The 9,994-nt window shown below is 37.5% G+C and overlaps 1 protein-coding gene across 20 annotated transcripts in view; it reads right to left on the bottom strand.

Annotated features, from left to right (window-relative positions):
- The window catches only part of ROBO2 (roundabout guidance receptor 2), a 1,536,637-nt gene that overhangs the window by 335,289 nt on the left and 1,191,354 nt on the right, over positions 1–9,994 (bottom strand). The gene's annotated exons all lie outside the window — the stretch shown is intronic.

Genomic DNA, 9,994 nt, shown 5'->3' with positions numbered 1-9,994 from the left:
AGAAGAAACCCAGTAACCTGTATATTATGTGTACAACAGTGACAACTGATATTTAATGGAAAATTATTAGCTGTGCCGAGAGAAGATCAGGGACCTTGTTTTTATTCTTCCTTCATTTATTTATTTGTAACAAGAAACGATTACACTTAACACTTTGACCTTCTCTTTACTCTTCGGCCCAAAGCTAATATTAGTACAATTAGGAAATAAGGGCCAAACATGAAAAGCAAATGAGTACCTAGAACGGAGTGGAGTGGTGTTTTTGTTAAGCTGTTGTTGCCTTAGTTTTTTTACTACTTGGCAGAGAACAAGGAAATTATTAAGAATAAAAACAATTTATCAGAAAACGACACTTTTAAAGCTAGAACACTAATCCTGTCTTTTCTAACAACTCTAAAAGGTGTTCATCATCAACAACTCACATAACCTGACACTCAAAGTCTTGGTGCTCTAGTTTTCATATTTAAAAAGTGATTAGAATTCAAAAGGGCAAAATTAAATTTTCTTAAATTAAAATGTTTTAATGACTTAGTTCATCTACAACTTGGTCCTCTATTTACTTAGTGTAAGGTAGACAATTAAACTTTGTATTGAACCAACTAAGGCAGAAAACAAATGCAATACTTTCTTAACAAATCTAAATTAACTATCTGGCTGGAGTTTCCAGAAGTATGGTAACTTGGCAACATACAAAAGCAAAAGATTATGCCGCTAATGAAAACATGTTTAAAATATTACCGACTAGAGGTTTTCAAATTGTCAGTTTATACTCTCGGTTCTGGATTGTTTCCTGATGATTTCTAGTTCACTAATCATCTAGATCTCAGTATTTCCTCTGTCCATAAAAGCCCAGTCTTTTTTTCATGAAAACAGTACAAATATTTAGCTAGAGGAAGGTGTTATCGTTATTCGGCTGACATCTGTTGGTGGTTCTCATTGGCAAACAAAAGAGTCCTCAAGATCATTTTCAACAGACTCAAACATGCTGCTCACAGTGTGTGATTTTCATGGCCCAACTAGGCTTAGATTCCTCCCAGCTGTAGAAAACTTCAGTTTTGTATTTGGATTCTTATCTCATAATAAAAATTTCTAGAGACAAAATTTAAAGAAAAATATGTCTCAATTGGAATTGTTTGTTGAACACTAAATATATTGCTACAGTTTATATCATGTATTTTTTTATGTGAATTACTTCCAGAGAAGTGCATTTTCTTCAGTGCATTAGATTTATAAATATTTCTTGTTTTAACATATATGTTAAAACTCAAGTTGTAGAGATGCTTGGATGGCTTCCTTGTGAGCTTTAGCATTGATTTATAAAAATTTCACATTATAAAATGTCTCCCAGAATCCTTAGTTACCCTTTTTATATTTTCATTAAATTCAAACTTTATTGCTGGTATTATGTGTGTAGGGGGCACTACACTTGGTACTAAATCCAAGGTGAGCATCTGTTGCCCACTTGGAAGAACACTGATAGGCCTCCTTTGAGGCCTTGGAGTCTATGTTTACTATAAGCAAGTCTGTGTTTTGTACTTTCTTCTTCTTAACTTGTACCTTAGGATGCTCGTGCATACCTGTAGCACCAACATGATTAAAAGCCTCCCTTCCCTGCCCCCCGCCATTCTGGTTGTATGTCATTGTCATCTTGGTCAAGTTCTTTATCTTGGCTGAACTTTGTATCTCTTTAAACAGTACACACTTCTAAGGAAAGATGGAAGTATGGTTCTATTCTTAAAAGAATTTAATATTTATGCAATGAAACTTTCTCTTTCATCTCATTATTTAAAATAAAATATAAATGTTTATCTTTCAAAAGAAGAGTTGCTTAAAATATATTAATTGTTATATCTGGACCTTAAAGTGTTTATCTTTATTAGATTACAAAAGGTTTTTAAAAATATATATATATTTTTGCAGAAGACACAGTATTCGCAAGTAACCCGTTTCTCTGTGTGCCTGGAATTTCAGCTTGCCATGACGAGCTTCGTGTGGTAGTGACACATTATTATTAACAAGAGTCCCTCGTTTACATGAGAGTTCACTGTCTGGGTTGTACATTTTATGGCTTTGACAGATGTATAATGACATATCACAGTGATAGTATTATGCAGAATAGTTTTACCATGCTAAAAAGCCACTCTGTTCCACCTATTCATTTCTACTCTCCTCCAACCCTTGACGTCCACTGATCTTTTCACTGTCACCATGCATTTGTCTTTCCAGAATGCCAGAAAGTTGAGATCACCAAGTACTGTAAGTCAGAGATGTTTTTAAGCTCCTCTGGACAGCAGGGTGGAGCCTATGAAGATTTTTTTCCCAATCAGCCTTTTTAACTTAATGATGATGTGATATCAAGTTCCACAATATCTTTTCATAGCTCTTTCATTAGTGCTTATTTTTATGAACATGCCCATAGTTTGATAAATTAATTTTATTTTATTTATTTAATCTTTAAGTGGTTTATTATATAGGCATTGTTTGATCTTTTATCTGAATGTATGTCTGAGTGAGTAGACGCCGGATTCCCTGGAACTAGAGTTGTGAGATTTAAGACAGGGTCTAACTGCATACCCCAGGCTGGCCTGAAAATAACTATGTAAAACAGGCTGGCATTAGGCTTGTGGATATCTGCTTCCCCCTGTCTCCTCAGTGAGGGCTATAATGGCTAGCTTTATAATAAATTAATATTAGGTAAGCCTTGTATATTTGTGTTGTTTTATGAAGCTTGGACTTGACTTTTATTTCTTTGCCTTTGTTTTTGAGACATGTCAACCTACTCAGGGTGACCTTAAGCCCTTGAACTTCTGTCAGAGCCTCCAAAATGACATCAGAAAGGCTCTCCCACTTTACAGTTGGTATCCTGATAGCTGACTACTGCTTTCTGTACTGAGAAATAGAACCCTACAGAGACTACATTTTCTAGGATAGAAAAACACGTAGAGTTGGTGAGATGGCTCATATGGAGAAACTGCCTGTCTTGCAAACACACATTTAAGCTGGGTTTGATACAGAAACTCAAGATGGCCAGTGTCAAATGTTGTTCTCTAACCTCCACCTACAGACTACACTTGTGCCAACATACACATATCTGTATTCACAAACACACATACCCACTAAGCACACCCACTACAGCAAAAATGTATAATTTCTAAAAGAAATAAATTAAGAAAAATTCTCTGTTAATATTTATTTTATAATATTTACAAATAAATATGGAGAGATAAGTGTCTAATGAGGTTTACCTTTCAGCCCAATGGTACAACTTTTAAAATCCAAATTAACAAGACTATTTTAAAGAGATGCTGAGGGGCTGGAGAGATGGCTCAGAGCTTCCAGAGGTCCTGAGTTCAATTCCCAGCAACCACATGGTGGCTCACAGCCATCTATAATGTGATCTGATGCATACTGTATACATAATAAATAAGTCTTTAAAAAAAAAGAGAGAGAGGATGATACTATCCAACTGAAACTACATGCCACTTGCAATATGACTAAAAGCAAGATCTGAGAATGTTGTGTGGTTACAGGCAGTCCAAACACTCCTGCCATGCAAACTTCTGAAAACACTTTATTCTCATAGAATGCCATGGTATTGTAGTCTTTGAGATTTTTCATTACTGCCTATGCATATGTGAATTTTTAAAATTATTTCTCACTACATCATAAACTTAAAAATTATTTGGAGCAAAAGCAAACATAAGCTGAAGTTCACAGAATATTTTATCCTAAGCTAGTTTCTGTGTAATTCAGTATTCAGTAGAATTCTGTGTAATTCCGCTTCTCTAGGGTTTTATGAATTAATTAACTAGTACATAAAATGCAATAATTGAGCATATTAATTGCCACTTAAGTTGGGTGGTGGTGGTGGTGGTGCACACCTTGAATCCCAACACCCAGAAGGCAGAAGAAGGAGGACATTCGAGAATCTGAGACCAACCTCGACTATTGAATGAGTTCAGGACAGCCAGGGCTACACAGAGAAACTCTGTCTCAAAAAACCAAGACCTCCGCCCCCCCCCATTATATAAATTTTAAATTAAGCAAGTTGTCTCTGTCTTCTCAAATATTTAACATGTCTTTTTAAATTTTATTTTATTAATTTATTCTTATTACATCTCAATGGTTATCCCATCCCTTGCATCCTCCTATTCCTCCCTCCCTCCCATTTTCCCCTTACTCCCCTCCCCTATGACTGTGACTGAGAGGGACTTCCTCCCCCTTATAATGCTCATAGGGTATCAAGTCTCTTCTTGATAGCCTGCTATCTTTCCTCTGAGTGCCACCAGGTCTCCCCATCCAGGGGACGTGGTCAAATAGAGAAGCATGGGAGAATAGCAAAGTAGAAGGATCCAGAGGGTCCTAGAAACCTACAAGAAGAACATTATGATAGGCAGATTTGGGCACAGGGGTCTGTTCAAACTATGGCTCCAGCCAAGGATAATACAGGCCGTAAACTTCAAACCCCTACCCGATCTAGCCAATGGACAGGACATTCTCCACAGCTGAGTGGAGAGTGGGGTATAACATTCACATGTACTCTGGTGCCTCATATTTAACATGTCTTCATACAGAAAACATATTTGAAAGCATTGCAAGAAACATGTATATTTAAGAAAACAATGGTAGGCTTGAGTTCTAGAAAGGTACATACTCAAGTATTCTTCCAAACCCATGGTACTGAATATTTGTTTTCCAAGAATCTTAATGAAATGATATCACTAACTGAACATCATCCATTTACTCATTTAATTTTCAAGGGTTGGTAAGTAGTAAATCTAGGATTCAAATTCAAGTTCATCAGACATGATAAGATGCCAAATAAAAAGATCTAAAATGTTCAAAATCCAAATGACAGCAAGAAAGCTTGTAACTTTTCTGATTCTTCAATATTCCATCCTTCTGTCAATGATGCACGTACTTAGAACACCTGGCATTCTACAGGGAAATAAGCGATCACTTGCACATTTCGTCTTTCTAAGAGAGAAAGAGACCTAATGCACTCGGGAATAAATCATTGTAAAGTATTGTTTCTGATATCTTATTTGGGGTGAAAATATGGAAACACTCAAAATCATAATGAGGCAATGTATAGACCCCATGTATCTTGTGAACAAAGAAGAAGCAAAGTCAGCCTATGGCACAGGTTAATTCTAAACGTTTACTGGACAGACACCATCTTATTTATCTTATGACAGAAATAGGATGCCAATTTCTCCAACAGCTCCATGGCAACCTACTCATGCCACTTCCAGGAATAAAGATGAGATTGAAAGCTTGGGAGCAACCGCAAGCTGCTAGTGGGAATGGGGCTACACGATTCCAAACCAGGACATTTAGTGATACATTGAAGATCGATCCAGCATTTCTTGGCATGGAATACTTAGAGACTGGAACTGAAGACTTTGGACTGTTTGGAATGCTTTATCACTTGAAAGACAACCTCTTACTGATAAATACCTTTCTTTGTTAACTCTGAAATACTTTTAAAAGTTTTTTTCCTATCAGAGATGTCCTCTGAGAGACTCCACCCAGCAGGATATCTGGAAAGATACATAGACTCAAAGCTGGACTCTTGGTTAAGAGCTGCAAGTTGTGTGGGTGAGATGGGGAATGAAAGGAGGTGTGTGTGTGTGTGTGTGTGTGTGTGTGTGTGTGTGTGTGTGTGTGTGTGTGTCAGAAGTTTCACAGGGAGACTATCAAGCCTGGGAGATCTGGACCCAGGAAGCCCTGCACAAACTTATGTACCAAGGACATTACAAGCAGAGAAGCTAGACCTTCTGTTTAGATGTAGTCCATGAGCATCTCATTCTCTACTTGGAGAAGAGGAGGTGAGAGAGCAGGGGACTGCCTCTGACAGGAACTCTGGTTCTGGATTTAATCACTGCCCTTTGGTGGTGAGGCCCTGTGGGAACACAGAGGATAGGGATGCAGCTATACAGATGAGACCTGATAGGCTGTGGTCAGATGGTGGGGAAGGAGGACCCCACAGGTCAGAGGTCTAGGTGAGGGGAATAGGGTGGAAGAGTGAGTGATGGTGTGACCAGGAAGACAAAAATAAGGGGATTACAAAAGAGATTTAATGTAAATAAATGATAATAAAAATGTTATATATGAAAAAACTTGTTCCTATCTACTTTTTTCTTCTGAAAGTTTAACAAAAATCTTTTTATGTTTAATATAAGAAATAAGATAGAAGGTATAAGGCAGCATATGTCATAAAATAGAGTATATGAGGTTTATTAAATGAGCATGGGGGAGAAGGAAAAGGGCAGGGGTTCCCAAGAGAGAGAAAGACAGAGAAAGAGAGAGAGAGATACAGACAGACAGATAGACAGACAGACAGATGAAGAGAGAAAGAGAGTAAGGGTGTAAGAGAGGGAAAGAGAGGGAGGGGCAAGGCAGGGCCATGCCGCTTTGGCAGATAGCCAACGATATCATAAGTAGGAAAACTGAAGCAGAATTCTAACACATCTTTCTTTAAATTTAATATGATCCAACCTACCCCAGCACTCGGTGTCAATAACCAGTTAAGTTATGAAATCTTTAGGAATAAAAATCAACATTTAAATCAAACAACTAATAAATCGGCATATTTCTTTGACTGAAGAATGTATTCTCCCAGGAGATAGCCTTGTAAACTCAGATGAAGTTCACGTGTAATCAAAGCATGGATTCTCCCTAAAGAATGGTACTTGTATAAATTAAGTCTATTGTCTACCAAAAATATTGTTTCTTGATAGCAGGACTTAAAGTGGTTCTTTGGAGGTTCACAAGAAAATGAGGAAAAATTTCTTGTTGAGGATAGGAAATCAGCTACATTTCCCTCAGGCACATTTTGTCAGGAACACTGAAGCTTTGAACTCCTTTTGAAATAGTGCCCAATACTTACCTGGTTAAACTAACTTTTTATTCTTCTAAAAGCATCTTTCATACAAGCCAGGACTAAGTTAGCCCATAAACTATGCTTTATTATGTATGTGGTCATACAATATCAAGATAAAATTTCCTATAATCATCTCCTCTACTGTCCCTACCAATACATAGACACAGACACACAGATACAGACACACAGACACACACACACACACACACAGACACACAGACACACACAGACACACAGACACAGACAGACACAGACACATACATGGTTTCATTCAAACTCAACTCTCAATCCTATTTTATATGTTTGACATACAAGAAAGAAGTTTTGATTATATTCTTTGTTCCTAAGAAGACACAAACTCATTTAAAAGAAGTTTAAAAAAATTTAAAAAAAAAGAAGTTTCATTTTTTTCTTTTACTCTTATCTGATAGACATGGAATTCCAAGTGTTAAAGATAGGCACTCTCTCCCTACAAATTAATTACTCTTTGAATTTATTAATAGAACAGCATCATTAACCAGTTAGTTTTAATTGTCAATTTCACACAAACTGAAGTCATCTGGGACAAGGAACTTGTTCAAATCACATTGGCCAATGCCCAGATCTGTGGGAAGTTTCCTTGATTGCTGACTGATGAAGGAGTGCTCAGCCTTCTTTGGACAGACCATCTCATGGCAGGAAAGTGGTACCTAGGCTCTGGAAGAAAGCTTGCTGAACAGAAGCAGCAAGTAAGCCTGGAAGCAATGTTCATCATTTCCTGCCTCCAGGCCCTTGCCCTGCTAGAGGCTCTGTCCTGACTTCCCTCATCCATAAACTATAACCTGTAAGACGAAGACAGGAACCCCTTCTTCCTCAAGGTAGTTTTGGGTCATTGTGTCTTTTTTACAGAAACAAAAAGCAAATTGTTAACAATCTTACATATGTTTCTTATGTCTTGATCTTCAGTAGATAAAACTAGCACTAAAGTATGATTTAATAGCAAAACGTTTGAAATGAATACCCAAGTTAGCCTAGTGGCTTCCTAATTAAAGGGACCACAATGTGTTTTTATATATTAGGACTGTTGGCACTCACCAAGATTTGAATTTTCAATAAGTTAAAACTAAGCAAGATTATTCCGTGATATCTATATCAAGATTAGTTACAATTTTAAAGAACTGTGGTTCCATTTAAACTGTGAATATAAAAATGTAATCATACATGTGATATATATGCGTATATAAACATAACCATATACAATATGTATACACGGTGGCAATCAGATGTATAATGGCTCATCTTTTGGTAGCATTGCTAACACAGTAATTGTTAGAAAGAGGATATTCCTATTTAAGCTCATTACATGGTTAAACATCAGCCTAAAAGAGAACAGCAGAAAATGGCAGAGTGCCTCCTGCTCGTGGCTGAGAAGAGAAGCCATTATGCTTGGCAGTGTGTCTGAATCTCCATTGTATCCGCACACCCTCATCCTATGGAGGGTTGAGCTAAATGAGCCAGTATGTTAATTATGTGCTCTGGGAGCACAAAGAAGAAATAAAGCAGTTATTACCTTCCCAAGATTCTCAGGTAATGAGACCAGCTTCTGGAAATATGTGGCACAATACCAGAATCTATCATGACAACGAGCTTTGCAGTAAAGAGCACAGAATTAATTTGTTAATGAAAATCCTCCACTGGTTCTCTGCGTCACAGCCACCTGACACATGTCACTGGGCAATGTCATTACCAGTTAACCAGCACAAGGCCTTCAGAACAGATGGTATAGCCATTGCCTTTTCAGAATAGAGACCAGCTAATTTCAGTCACCCCCCACCCCATACCATGAAAAGGAAATAAAATAAAATTGGTTCCATGTCACTCAAACATGACAGTACTTTGGATTTTCCCCCATGATGTTTTTTAGCCTTGAGGCAGATATGACAGGCGCCTTATTAAATTCCAAAAATAAATGTGGAACAAGAAGGCAGTGCATTCCAATGAGACATCCAACTTGTTAAAATGCAAGACACATAAAACTTGGCTCATTTTATTTTTAGTTATCATCCTCATCATTTAAATCAAAATGGAAATTCAATAAATTTTAGCATAAGCCAAGTAAAAATAGTTCAAAGATACCTGGTTTTGTTTGATAAAAAATTAGCTACTCAATTGTTTGCGTATACTTAAGCTGGAAATTTCTAAGATATCTCCAGTGATGCCTTGGTGTTAAGATAAGGAATATTGAACAAAATTAAAAGGGCACTTCTCACTTTACACTGTAGCACCTTCCATCCAACTCTTAACAGTGCCTCAGATAAATCCATGGATATTTTGAGATCTCTGCTATGTGCATCCCAAGCATTCTTCTGTTTTTATGGGATGTTTTGTCTCTCAAATTAACATGCTACCTAGCCTCTCTGTTTGATTCTCAACATCTTTTCTTGCATGTAATCTTCTTTATTCATGCCATCGTAGGCAGTCAGTTTTATAATAGGTCTTGTTCATCACATGCTCAAACCCAACACTAAAACTGTGATTTGCTTTTTAGTAGCAATTTAAAAAAAAAGTTTCTATTTACCTTTATCTAACCTATAGTATCCAGCCCAAACATTTGGATGTATCTGCCACTGGATTATGATGTTAAAAAGACCGTAGCCAATTGCACATATTATAATTTTTTAGGTGCTCTTGTCTCTCCACAGCCTCACCATAGTCTTAGAGTAGTTAGTTTTCCTCATTGCAGTAATACAATACCTGACACAAAAAAATTGAGTGAGGAAGTTTGGATCTGTCCCACAGTTTGGAGGTGGGGGATGGCATGGCAGCAGGAGCAGTTGAACACTCTGCACACATAGTAAGAACAAAGCAATCAATGCTTCGATCCACCCCCTACCACCACTGCACCCTTGCTGCCCCACCATTTTCCATTCGGTCTAGAAGGTTAGCCCATGGAATGATGCCTCCCATATCCAGGCCGAGTCCTCCAGCTTCAGTTAAACCTTCTGGAAATATCTTTCCAGACACGCTCAGGGATTTGTCTCAGAGGCTTTAAAGTCCCATCAGAGTGGTTACATCAACTACCCGTAGGATGCTGGCTTGACTCAGACTGACCCTCATAGGCTCACAGAG

Source organism: Acomys minous (assembly GCF_964271855.1).
Source record: "Acomys minous genome assembly, chromosome: 11".
In the NCBI taxonomy this organism is placed as follows: domain Eukaryota; kingdom Metazoa; phylum Chordata; class Mammalia; order Rodentia; family Muridae; genus Acomys; species Acomys minous.
The sequence above is the reverse complement of the archived record's forward strand: the minus strand, read 5'-3'. Positions and strand labels throughout refer to the sequence as shown.